This window comes from Thermobia domestica, unplaced genomic scaffold, assembly GCF_964235325.1.
Source record: "Thermobia domestica unplaced genomic scaffold, izTheDome1.hap1.1 HAP1_SCAFFOLD_1869, whole genome shotgun sequence".
Lineage (NCBI taxonomy): Eukaryota > Metazoa > Arthropoda > Insecta > Zygentoma > Lepismatidae > Thermobia > Thermobia domestica.
The window spans coordinates 10,337-24,265 of NW_027657577.1; the positions used below are offsets into that span (position 1 = coordinate 10,337).

The 13,929-nt window shown below is 39.9% G+C and overlaps 2 non-coding genes across 2 annotated transcripts; both read left to right on the forward strand.

The window, feature by feature from the left end:
• The first annotated feature begins 215 nt into the window (after positions 1 to 215).
• Positions 216 to 334, forward strand: LOC145678104 (5S ribosomal RNA). The gene has a single exon (XR_014130225.1). It is a non-coding gene; the product is annotated as a 5S ribosomal RNA (ribosomal RNA).
• A 177-nt stretch (positions 335 to 511) lies between these two features.
• Positions 512 to 630, forward strand: LOC145678103 (5S ribosomal RNA). Its single transcript, XR_014130224.1, has one exon. It is a non-coding gene; the product is annotated as a 5S ribosomal RNA (ribosomal RNA).
• Positions 631 to 13,929: the final 13,299 nt, after the last annotated feature.

A 13,929-nucleotide genomic window follows, 5' to 3' on the forward strand; every position in this document is an offset into this window, starting at 1 on the left:
CAATTTCATACGTGGTTCGTGATAGTAAACTCGATAGGACACAGTGGCACTATGAACATCCGAATCACTCATCATTCGAACATTCAAATATTTATTCGAATATTAGTATATTCCAAGTAATGTTAACGACGTTAATATGCTTGCCTTTATAGTTAATAATGTCAATTCTTACTTAAAACATACTTCCTTAACAGGACATTGAAGAAAAGGTAGTTGCCAACGGCCATACCATGCTGAATATACCGGTTCTCGTCCGATCACCGAAGTCAAGCAGCATCGGGCCTGGTCAGTACTTGGATGGGTGACCGCCTGGGAACACCAGGTGCTGTTGGTATACTTTTTCTAATTTTGTTTTTCACAAAGACGAATATTCTCACATCGTTCACCACGATAATTTCGTAATCATGCATTACTTAAAACAATTAGCAACGCTTTCCACGCGCTGGTCTTTTTGAGTATTCACCGACAAACCTACGTAGCTACAATAACTCACTCGAAGCCATATGCATTCGCCAACGGCCATACCATGCTGAATATACCGGTTCTCGTCCGATCACCGAAGTCAAGCAGCATCGGGCCTGGTCAGTACTTGGATGGGTGACCGCCTGGGAACACCAGGTGCTGTTGGCATCTCTTTTTCAAATTTCATTATCCTTCAAGTACGAAAATACTAGAAACATTAATTTTATAGTACTTTCAAGAGATAATTTATCAACATTATTTCATAGCGATTAATCGATATTCTAAGCGTTATACCCACTATTTCTTACACTAACAGCCTGTTTATTTGCACGGCACATTAAAATAACCTGATTTCCGATCCGTGTGCACCTACTACTATACTTAACACGGAATGTATTACCACTTTTTAAAAGTAAATTATTATGACTAAGTGTAGATCTCCGGCGAGTAAATGCCTTTCGTATACAAGCACGACACATCTCCGCTATGTGCTTTACTTTTTTACTAACAGCATATAGAAATTGGATTTCAACGTGTTTCTACATAACAGAATGAAGCAAATTTCGTGATTTAACTCTTTCGAATAATGTGTTGGTCCTGACAAGGACCGTTTGAAATGAAAAATCTTGAAGAAGATTTTTACTTAGAGCTTGTGTACTTGGTAACAGCCTTCGTACCCTCACTTACAGCGTGCTTGGCAAGTTCACCAGGCAAAAGAAGGCGCACAGCTGTTTGGATTTCCCGGCTGGTGATAGTTGACCGCTTATTGTAATGGGCCAAACGAGAAGCTTCAGCAGCAATACGCTCGAAGATGTCATTAACAAAGCTGTTCATGATACTCATAGCTTTGCTAGATATGCCAGTGTCAGGATGCACTTGCTTCAAAACTTTGTAGATGTAAATGGCATAGCTCTCCTTCCTCCTCCTCTTCTTCTTCTTATCTCCCTTGGAGATATTCTTTTGGGCTTTACCAGCCTTCTTTGCAGCCTTTCCGCTAGTTTTTGGTGGCATGATGACTCACTCGTTCAGCAAAATTAGATGTGTCCGCAGAAACAGAAACAGAAAAGCTAGAATACAGAGGGCCCCTTAGCAAGAAAGCTCGCCCCGTGAGTGAAGCACCAACCTAAATCTACGTGCTTCTCCTGCATGCGTTAGTAAACCTAAAGCATGTGTCGGTAGGTGTGTACCGCGGTTTCTATCTTTTTCGAGACATTTACACGCGAATCTGAGTTGTGTAAATAGGAAGAAAGAAGGGTAAGAAAAAGAAGATAGGAAAGCACGAGAAGTTTTTTCACATTTTGAGATTTGATAGAGGGATAAAAAACCTGGAAGCCAGGAAAAAACCCCCAATCGGTCATGCTGCATGCAATAGTCAATTTACATGGCAAAACCACACTGTAAAGGGGTGGCAAAAATCCATGTAAACACGTCTGTAGTAATAAATAAATTATTTGTTATTGTCTATTAATTCCTAACTTTAATCTGTTAATTTTACTATTAATCTGTGTTGTCTGTAATGGGGAGATGTATTGTTAGTGGGACATCTGTTATTTTTTTAAGCATGCATATCTGTACTCATTGTCCATGGACACGCCAGGTCGTCATCGGTTTGCATCAGTCACAGTTGCGTTGATTACCCCTGCTCACTGTATCCCCGCACTGCTCCTTTTGCTTTGTTGGTTGGCCGTCTGTTGTTGGGGGTCTCTTCACAGTATCTGCGAATGTCCTGCTGATGTAAATTTTTCCTGATGTAGTTGTGATAGCGTTTATTGAGTTTCCGAATATTTTTCTTGATGCTGCTTGCATAGCTATGGTGAGGTTTTTGTGCTGTTGTTGGCTTGCAGTTGAAGTGAGAATGTATGATATCCACGTTACTATTTTATTTGTGGCTATTTCAATTTCTTCTTTTATCCATTTCTTCATTCTATTGTCCAGAGTTTCATCTATGGTGGGGTCGGATGTATCTGCTATGATGCGTTCGGATGTATCTGCTGAGTGCTGGTCCTGAAAAGAGCCTGTTAGGTTTGGTTCGTCTTCTATTGTAATAAGTGGAGGTGGTCTTCTTGGTTGGTTCAGCTTTGGTCTCTTTGGGCAGCCACTGCCACCAGTACGGTGTGAGTCGCTGATGCATGTGGCACAAAAGATATTCTTTCGTTGTACCTTACATTCTTCTTTGTGTTGTTTTCCGCATCGGTTGCAAACTCTCTCTACTTTGCACCAGTACTTGAAATGTCCGTACTGGTAGCAGTTATGGCATGGCATTGGCCTAGGGAGCGTCCTGGAAGTTTCTACAAGGTAGTTTTTCTGGTATAAACTTACACCGGTTTGTAGCAGATGATTTACTTGCTGTGGGTTGTCAGAAAAAATCCTAAGTAGTGGGGTTGGTCCTTTATCTGTTCTGATTCTGGTCACATTACGGATGTTTAGTTTTTGTCTCTTGAGTTCTGCTTTAATATCCTGTATTTCTAGGTTGGTGGGTACGCCTTTTACAACACAGGTGAAGGTGGAGTCATTTCTTCTGGTTTGTTTCTTCTTTTTGGATTCTTGAACAGCTGAGGATGTCTCTTTGTTTGCTTCAATGGTTTGCAGGGGTGAAGAGTGGTCCCGGTCTGATCTTGCGTTGGTTGGTCGTTCTCTGTATGTGTGGTCCTGGAAAGGGCCGCCGTGCAGTTGTTTATCTTCTTGGGTGGTTTCTTTCTTTTGTCTTCTTGGCTTCACAACCGTGAAGCCGTCTGCTTCTTCTGGAGCTTCATGTACATTGGAATCTCTAAGTGTGGATTTCTCGCCTTCGGGTGTTTCATTTATTTCTGGAGACTGTTTCTTCTGTTGGTCTGTAGTCTGCTCTTGGTGGGAGTCTTCTTCTATGCTGTAGGCTTCTTCAAACAAGGTCTTGAAGTGAGCCTGGGTGCCGAATTCACTTGGTTTGAAGAGTCGCCTGAACAAGTCCCTAGTAACAAGGTTGGGGAATGCAATAGTAACTTCTCTGTGTCCAGTCTTCTTGAAGTGTATGCCTGCAAGGTCCATCTTCTCTGCTACTAGGTCCTTGATGTCCCTGGTTGAGTTGCATCTGCTGCTTATGCTGGCAAGCGTTAAGTTTATGCCGAGTAGTTGGGCGATGTCTAGGTCGGCTTTCTCGTAGGGATCAACTTCTATTTGCTCCGTGTGGTCACGCACAGTGGGTTCCTTCCTTGTTGGAGTCTTCTTTCTTGGGCGCGGCATTGTTAGTATCACTTATCACTTCTATTTATTGTCACTAAACACTTGGTCCTGATAAGGGCCACACTTGTTGGGTACACTAAACGTCACTATGTCACGGGTTGGGTAAAATGGTCCTTGAAAGGGCCTTTTAGTTACTAATTTTTTAGTGTTTTTTGCTTCTCTAATGCTATCCCGAGGAGATAGTATTGGGTTCTCGTCAGCCGACTGTCGCCAAAGGCTGTACAACCTATATGGCCAGCGCGAAGCTTGACTCACAATAGGGGGTCTAGCCGACGAAAAGCAATGCCTATTTCCACAGGAAGCGGTGTGTGTAAGTGTGGTGTGAGTTTTTCTTTATTAAAAATAAAGTAAGCACACTCTTCTCTAAGAAGACTCTTTGCAGAGTCGTTGTGTATCTCAGCACTGAGATCTCTCTCCTGTTGATGAGCACACCTCAGTTAACACCGCAAGGTTTACTGGTGTGTCACGGTGTTTTCTCTTCTTCTCTCGGCTTCAATGTTCATAATGACGCACATAGCTCTTCTCTGCTGCCACCTCGAATCTCAGATCTTCTACGCACATGGAGATCATCAGATGAGATCAGATGTGTCCGCCGATTTATCGACTTCATTTAAATTACAGTACGTGTTTCAATTCGCGCCAACTGCCTTGCTTTTCATTTGATGCACTCGGGTGCACGCTTGAAGTAGTAACAAAACTGACTTGATTCATGGGAGGCCGCAATTTTTCCTCTCATCTTATTACGAAAGAATATTGAACAATGTCTGGTCGCGGCAAAGGTGGAAAAGTCAAGGGAAAGAGCAAGTCCCGCTCCAGCAGGGCTGGCCTTCAATTCCCAGTAGGCAGAATCCATCGTCTTTTGCGAAAGGGTAACTATGCCGAACGAGTTGGTGCTGGCGCTCCCGTGTATTTGGCTGCAGTCATGGAATACCTGGCAGCTGAAGTTCTTGAGTTGGCAGGCAACGCTGCTCGTGACAACAAGAAGACTAGGATTATTCCACGTCATCTGCAGTTAGCTATCCGTAACGACGAGGAATTAAACAAGTTGTTGTCTGGAGTTACAATCGCTCAGGGTGGTGTTTTGCCCAACATTCAAGCTGTACTTCTGCCCAAGAAAACTGAGAAGAAGGCATAAATGTAAGACCTATATCTCATACAAATCGGCCCTTATGAGGGCCACAAACCCCTTTATAGAGGAGATTTACGATTGAAATGAATTGTTTTCGATATACAGACTCATCAAAAGTGTCTGAGATAGTTGCTTAGTTTCATTCGAAATTCTCGCTGCTATTCGATTAATTAGTATATGTGTAGTCGTCGATCGTAATTGAAGCCCATAGGAAGTCACACTAACTTTAGAATACTCCAAACAGCGATGTGCTTAGTTCCCACTACATTATTAATTATAAGATCATTACCTTTTGTATTGTCGCTAGCTACATTTTTTTGATATTTGCGTACATCGGGCTCATATTACCCAGAGGACAGGACAGTCGAGCCCAGATTCTCAGCAATGGAAGAAAACCTCATACCACATATTCTCATGTACTTCATGCTAGACAAAGGAATTTCCAACATTCTTAAAGCACTCATGTTTCTCTCTTGCGTTGGCTTGGCTGAAATTACTCTGTTCAATATGTTCTCGACATTTATTATTGTTCATTACTATGCCCCAATGACATCATGAACAGAGCGGATCAGAAAACTTTCCTAAATTTCTTTTGCAACATAGTAATGACATTAAATGCACACTTAAGTACGATTTATTCTTTGCAAGGTCGATATTCATATTTGTGTGATATGTGTTATATGTATATGGTTTGTAATACGCAACTACTCTTATTCTCTGATCTCAGAACTCATTTGCTACTGTGCCCAACGAGCGAGCCTAGGTTTCTTGTAACTACTGCCTTTCTTTAGTAAATAATGTGAAGTATACAATGCATTAACCTACATCTCATATTTGTATTACTCTTTATTTTAGTAACCCGCTACGAAGTGTCATTAATTTACATGTAAATCACAATAGACACTACCGCAAAAGAAAGAAATCGAACCCAAGACCACGTAAACAAGATAAAGGACAAGATTCAGGTTTCTAACGCATTATTCGCCCCTCACAGCACAGTATAGAAGTTGTATAAGCCTCTATACGTACATCCTACTGTCAGAACAGAAATTCCGACTTGCGTTTCGCATCTCTCATGCTCGCTACTTCCAACAAATCGCCAATTTCCAACCAGAACCCCTTCTCCAGCATTAATACTGCTACATGATATGAATACGTATACATGAACGTACATAATGTAAAAAAAAACGTATGATTTTCTCAAATTAATCTCTCTACGTCTGTAATTTAGTGTGCATCAAAAGGCTTTAATGTAGTTACACGAATTCTTATAATCTAACAGAAAATCGCACAAAGTAAATCTTTCCCTTTATATAAATTTGTTGGCTCTGAAAAGAGCCGTTTATGCCAATTTTATATCCAAAATAGGAGGAACCCCAACTTAACCTCCGAAACCGTACAGGGTTCTTCCTTGCCTCTTCAAGGCATACACAACATCCATAGCTGTCACTGTCTTCCTCTTGGCGTGTTCTGTGTATGTAACAGCATCTCTGATTACGTTCTCCAGGAATACTTTCAATACTCCTCGGGTCTCTTCATAAATGAGACCAGAGATACGCTTCACACCACCACGGCGAGCAAGACGCCTAATAGCGGGTTTGGTGATACCCTGGATGTTGTCACGAAGAACTTTACGGTGGCGCTTGGCACCTCCTTTGCCAAGACCCTTGCCTCCTTTTCCACGTCCTGTCATTTCGATATGTTACTGCTTCGCTCACCACACACGAGAAATACAAGCCCAAGCAGCCCAAGACTCGTGGTTTTGTTCCTTCGATCATGCAGGGAAAGCACGGAGGAAAAACACAAAACGTGTCTAAGCCAATGAGAACTGTCCTTTTCGACTGACTTTATCCAATGAGAAATAGCTTGATTTAACGGTTTTGCTCTTTATATAACTTGACTTCATTCAGCGCGCAATTATTTGAAACAAGTCGTGACAGTTGCAATGGCACGTACCAAGCAGACAGCTAGGAAATCTACTGGAGGCAAAGCTCCTCGAAAGCAGCTTGCCACCAAAGCTGCAAGAAAGAGTGCTCCAGCTACCGGTGGAGTGAAAAAGCCCCATCGTTACAGGCCTGGTACTGTGGCTCTCCGAGAAATTCGTCGTTACCAGAAGAGCACTGAATTGCTCATCCGCAAGCTGCCCTTCCAACGACTCGTCCGAGAAATTGCACAAGATTTCAAGACAGATCTTCGCTTCCAAAGCTCAGCTGTCATGGCTTTACAGGAGGCAAGTGAAGCTTACCTTGTAGGGCTTTTCGAAGACACCAACTTGTGTGCTATTCACGCAAAGAGAGTCACAATCATGCCTAAGGACATTCAGCTTGCTCGCCGCATCCGTGGGGAACGTGCTTAAGTTTGAAGTTCTGGCACTGAGTTCAAAAACGGTCCTTTTTAGGACCAATACACTACTTAGAGATGCTGTTATCCTAACAAGGATCTTGTCCATACTTGTTATCTTTTTTTTTTAAATTCTCACGCCGTATGTTGCATAGTTAATACATCTACCTTCGTTTTCCTGTCGTTTCGTATATCATCCTATCTTTCAAGTATATTCTTTAGTTTTCCCCTATGTTTACCGATTGATTATCTTCGTTTTATGTGGTCAAGGGTTCGATTTTGCCATATGTTGCATAACTTAACTTCGATTCAACCACTGTTTGCCCTTCTCAACGTTATTAATCTGATAGAACTCGCAGGCGAAATATGTACTTCTTCCAAGGTAGCAAAAGTAATATTATTTTGTCAGAGGTCGCTGCTGTTGAATGCAAACGTTAAACTAAACTTTCTTTAAGTGTCTGTTTGTACTTAACATCAGTTCAATTGTACACCTACATTTCTGCTGGTGTTACTATTTTTCTTTATAGCAATATTACGAATTATAAGACGGTATCCGTGGTTATTAGCGTGTTCCCTTTTCCTAACACTTTCTCATTACACCAGTATTTCCATCATTCATTAGGCGTAATCACCCGTCTCCTTTATCATAAAAATCATAATAGTACGACGTTAAATTGAAACATAGTCTACTTCACTTTCACGAGTTGTAATAAGTTCGAACATTTCTTTCACCCCAGCCTTGAAAAGAGTTGATTTTAGTTTAGTGTCCCTTTCAGCAGCAAGGCTGTTTCAAACGTGGACCTACTTATTAACGTGCAATGCGAAACATTTGAGCTCCCACCGAGAATCGAACCCAGTCAGCCTGCAAAAGTTTTTCTAACAAATGCATTAAGTGCGTTTTCTGTACTGTTTCGCTACTTGAAGATAGGAACAAGGAAAAAGTAAGTGATCACAAATTGACATTACGTAATGTGTTCCCCATTTTTTTTCGAGTACACCATTCTTGACACCCGTGAAAGCTTTCTTTCCCCACCCTCAATTCCCCTCTGTTATAAAGCACTTACATCAAGAAGTGCTTCGGTTAAAAAGAAAACTCAAAGTCCCTTGCGTGTATACTATACATTGCTATGAATGAACATGTGATAATGATAGGAAAAGCACAATTTTACTCTTCTCAAAGTATTTGATGGCTCTAAAAAGAGCCGTTTTAAAATGTCAGATGATTTACTGACACATTTACTTCTTCTTTGGTGCAGCCTTCTTAGCACTTTTCGGTTTTGCTGTAGCCTTCTTTGGCTTCGGGGCCTTTGGCTTCTTGGGAGTTTTTGCCTTCTTCACTTTAGATGGTGATTTCTTAGGTTTGGGAGCAGCAGCCTTTTTCTTTTCACCAGTCTTCTTGGGACGTTTAGCTGCTGGCTTTTTCGCAGGCTTCTTCTCCTTTGATGCTGATCGTTTCGCCTTGGTTGAAGATCCACCTTCAGGCTTCTCCTTCAGCGATGAAGCACTAAGCTTAAACGATCCAGATGCACCTTTTCCCTTGGTCTGAACCAAAGACCCAGAAGCAACTGCACTTCTCAAGTATTTCTTGATAAATGGAGCAAGCTTCTCGGCATCCACTTTGTAGTTCTGAGAGATGTATTTCTTAATAGCTTGCAGTGAACTTCCTCCCCTTTCCTTCAAATTCTTGATGGCGTTGTTCACCATTTCTGATGTTCTTGGATGAGAAGGTGTTGTTTTTGGTTTCTTAGGCTTTGCAGACTTCTTAGGAGAAGCCTGTGCCGGGGCTGCAGGTGCTGATGCCGTATCTGCCATTGCTTTCTGCAATAAACTCAACGATACTGAAGAATGAAATTTTCGCTAGCAGGCAGCGTTGAGTTTGGTTACGGAGCGCGGACCGGATAGAAAGCACTTGCTGAGGCGGGCTGAGGTAAACAGAAGTTCGTAGTTGCCACAACGATAAGTGTGTTTCCTTCTATTTTGATAAACGATTTTTTTCAGGTATTCAATGAATGCACCAGATCCTATTCTTCCTTACTGGCTAGAAGAAACTTTATTCCACATAACTCAAAAGGCATTTGTTTTTATTCGCTTTTCTATTTTATGTTTCAGTCATTGCTAAGTCGGTCACACTACTTTTTCACCCTCCTTGTGCTTATAATTTTCATAATTTAACATGGAAATACTTATCAATAAATAATTATATTACCATGGTAATTAACTTCAATCCTTCCTGTGATTATACGCAAAGTACCATCTTCGTACTGCTTACTATAGTTCAATGAAGGGAATCTATAAAGTAACGCGTGTCGCACACATCTGCCTTGCAAACTCCCTGGCCTACTTCCAATGTATAGACTTTTATTTCAAATCCTGATTTAATTTCATAATTTTCTGTAGATTTTAACATTTTATTACCCAGCTTCTTAATACGAATGACAATCAAGCCTAAATATTTATTCCCTTTAACTTTATTTTTCTTTTTTATTTTGTGCCTTGTTTCATATTTGTTCTTACGTTAGCAATTAACGCACTTACCGTAGTTATGTATGAACAGGTTGTTTCTATATTTATTTTATTCCAAATAAATTAAATATATATACGGATTATTTTATGGTAGTTGATATTTTCTGTTGTTTCCTACGTGAATTGAGGAAACGCACGGACTTTCGCCTAATTCTTGTGCTACTTTCATATGTCTGTATCTGTCGAATGCTGTCGATCTGTCGAAATGTGTATTACTATCTGTCGATTCATCGAGTGAACTGAATTCGTTAACCATTTCACCAGGCGCGCATGCATTTTTTTTTCTTCTAAGGGATCCAAGCTTCGGGGGGCAAGGTTCCAATACTACAAGCCACTATGTCTATATACTATTATTCTGCATTCGAAAACACGATAAATATTCCACTTACTTTTTCACAAAAACATGATACAGACAGAGTACAGATGAAGTGTAAGATCAGATTTATATTGATGATACATCAATATTTTCCCTGTTAATAACTACATTTAATGAGAAAGTCTGCAAATGTATGTTCACTTAGGAACTTTTGCGAGGAGTCCGCACCCGGTGGACACCCCGTGAGTACGCCTCTGCACTTGACTATACTTCGAATTATACTGCAAACAGTTGTATTTTAGTTTCCCCGTTTAGTTCATCGATATCATTAACACAAAGAAAATAGATGTTATAGATGCGTATTCTCAGTTCTCGCTTTATATCCGGACGTCTGCAAAAATCTACTCCTTTTCTTTCTTTCACGCATCCACCAAACTAACAATGATTTGTATTATAATATTTGCGCATAAAATGTATATCTCATACCTTCCATGTTCTCAAGTATTCATAGACAAAAACGGTTATTTTCTGCGAACAAATTGTCCAAACACAGTGCAAATGTCATCTATAGATTGTCCTGGTTCCGTCTGCGTGTACATAACAATGCGTCATAATCATACATTGCACATTAAGGATATCAATTAATCTTCCCAAATTCCTAGATATGCCTGGCAAAAGTTCCGCGTGTTGTAAGGATATTACATTTGTACTACCGACAAGGTGGTATCTTCCAACATTGAAGTTCAATAAACCCCAAATGTGTCGGATATAGTATTTGATTTCTTGTCTCATTGTTTGCGTCAGAGATGTCTTCTCAAGTTAGGATTTACGATACATACAGGATGAGTTGTATATATTGTTGCTGCCAGCTCTATATTAATCCCATATTTGTAAACGAATAAAAACAGTATTCTAATTATAACAATGTGCTCACAATTAATTTTATTCTTAATTGTTATACGTATTGTTGATTAAAAATGAAAATGTTGCTAAGTGAATTTTATTAATATTTTCTGTTGCGTGATATAGGAAGTGAGTGAAATATTGGAGGAATATAGTGTGCGTAGCAGATGATGTGCAGTGGCTTTGGATCGCCTGTGATAAGGTAAGGCATTTGCTATTTTAATTAACGCATTTTATATACTGTAATCCTAATTATTTTTATGTGAATGTGCTTACTACTTGTGTATTCAGTGGGACCGATGTTTTAATATGTATGGTCAAGCAGTGTCGAGCCTGGTCAGTGTGTGGATAGGTGACCATTTTTTGTAAATCGATAACATTTAACTTTGTAAACACGGATGAAGTAGAAGTATATTTATTTTATTTTTTACCTCAAATATGTAGGACACTTCTCCTTTGTACATCAATTATTATTATTAGTTCAACTTGTTTACAAGTTAAATGAAAAGAATAGTCGTTATCGTGTGATGATTGTGCTCATTAGGCTAAAGAAGACTCGTGATAAGAAAGAAAAGAAGAACGGTGCTCAAGTTTCGTCACAGCATATTCTCAAAAATTTACAGGCAAAATTCAGTGTTCTGCATGAAAAGGCATATTTGTACGAAAAAAAAAAAATTCTGCAGACGACAGAATTAAATAAAGTAATACACATGTATTTTAGAGTTACTGGTGTAAAATCATTACAAGTGCTTTGCCAGGTGGCCAATAAAAAGCACGAATACTATTTAAGGGAGCCAAAACAGGAGAAAGCTGGGGGCCTGAGCGATAGCAAGAATGTGCGTCCAAAGTGAACAGGAGCGAAGGCGACGCGGGTATACGTATAAGCAAGGGTAGTGGAAACCAGTTAGTTTTCGAGTTTCAATAGCACTTGTCATGCATCCATACTAGTAGCGCCCCGCTTGTAAACATTAAGTACACTATGCAAGAATACACCGCCGGTGGAAAATAGTACCTAATACAGTTATCTTTCATATATACTGACTTATTTTACAGTAGTAACCCAACACTAGTAAACGTAAAATAAAAGTGTATAACTTTATATTTAATTCTATCGCCTGGCTTAGTTTTTCACCTGTAAGATGTACTTATTTAGAGCAAGTTTCTTAACTAGCAAATTAAACCGAGAACCACAGCAACCATATATATATTCTTATGATGTACTTTTCTTTGAGTGGTGTTCTCTGTCTATTGAATAACATTTTCTCAGTTTAATGCTAGCAAAAAACAAAACAAAATCAAAGTGTTTCTATATAAATTTAGTTCACCGTGTTGTAATATCACATGGAATTGAAAAACGAATAGTCGAACCTCTGCTATCTCGATCAAACTTCTCAGGATGATATACTGACTTACCGCAGAAGTTCGACTGAATACGTTTCTCAGTTCCATGGGAGAACCTGGAGAAGCAAAAGCCTGCGCAACGGAAAATACTAAATAAACTTGTAGAGCAGGTCAAGATGTATCATCATGCCAAGTTTCATTCAGATCAGAGAAGTTTGGCTGCAGCCATTTTCATTACAAAGCACAAAATGGATGGTCCCTAACCTCGAGAATCTTCACAATTGTCGACGAGTTGAACTGCACTCATCTGATCAAAATCAAACTTAAAATGACAGTTCACTTTCAACTGTTAAATAATATGATATGCAGGCTTCTGCTTTCCTAGTTACAGTCTATCCACTGTGGTATGCATATTAGTACAAATGTGAGAGTGCATATTTATTAAAGATTTGCTTCAAAAAGCGATGAAAGACATAGGCATTGCCGCGGGCGGTGATAACAAGATGCCGGAAAACGAACAAGCAGAAAGAATATGGGCTGAAGAAGTGTAAACGACGACGCGGCGGCCCGTAAAGGTGTTGCCGTCCTATTAAATGAATAATATCAAAAGAAAGAAAAAAAAGTAAAAAATTTCGCGCTCGTAATCAAGACAGAAAGCAACTAAAGGAAATCTTTGTTTTACGTCCCACGTTATGCCGCTTAGGCTAAAAGAGGCGCTGATTATGAGAAATGATTGAAATGGTGGTGGAATGAAGAAAGTGGGAGGAAACGGGAGAACCCCGCGGTAACCCACCGCACATAGTTTTTGTCCACCATAAAGTTAACTTGGCGGGGGCTCAAGACAGAAAGACGGTTGGAAAAACAAATAAACGATGTTGCATCCCGTAAAAATGTTCGCGACCTATGAAATCAATATTTTTTCTTAAAGAAAAAAAAGAATTAAAAAGAGAAAAAAAGGTCAAAATTTCGCGCTCGCTTCGCTCGCGATCAGCAGAGAAAAGAGGACGTGACGCACCCCTAAAAGTGTTGGCGACCGATTGAATAAATATTGTGGGTAAAAAAAAAAAAAAAAAAAAAAAAAAAAAGTCAAAAATTTCGCGCTCGCTTCGCTCGCGATCAGCACAGAAAGAAGGACGTGACGCGCCCCTAAAGGTGTTGGCAACCGATTCAATACATATTGTCGGTAAAAAAAAAAAAAAAAAAAAAAAAAAAAAAAAAAAAAAAAAAAACGCTCGCTTCGCTCGCGATCGACATGAAAAAGGCAACGACGTGACGCCCCGTAAAATTGTCGGCGACCTATTCAATCAATATATTCGGTTGAAAAACAAAGTCAAAAGTTTCCCAATCGCTTCCCTCCCGATCGACATAAAAAAAAAGGCAACCCCTTCACCTCTCCTTATGCATTCATCAGTAAACATACAACCATAGATCACAATACCACTCACATCACCTATCAGTTCTCCACGTCCATCAAGATCCAATCATCGCCCTGGCCCTTTATGATGATACACAACATTACATGTTATTGTGTGCATTGCCCCGCGTTACAATACATGACCAAAAAAAAGAGAAAAAGAGCTGCACTGCCTTCAGTGTAGACATGTTCGTATTCGTAGAAAATGATTTTAGGTACACGATAGTACAGTAATCTATCTTCACATGCTTCAGATGTGAACGATACCTACACATGAAGAGG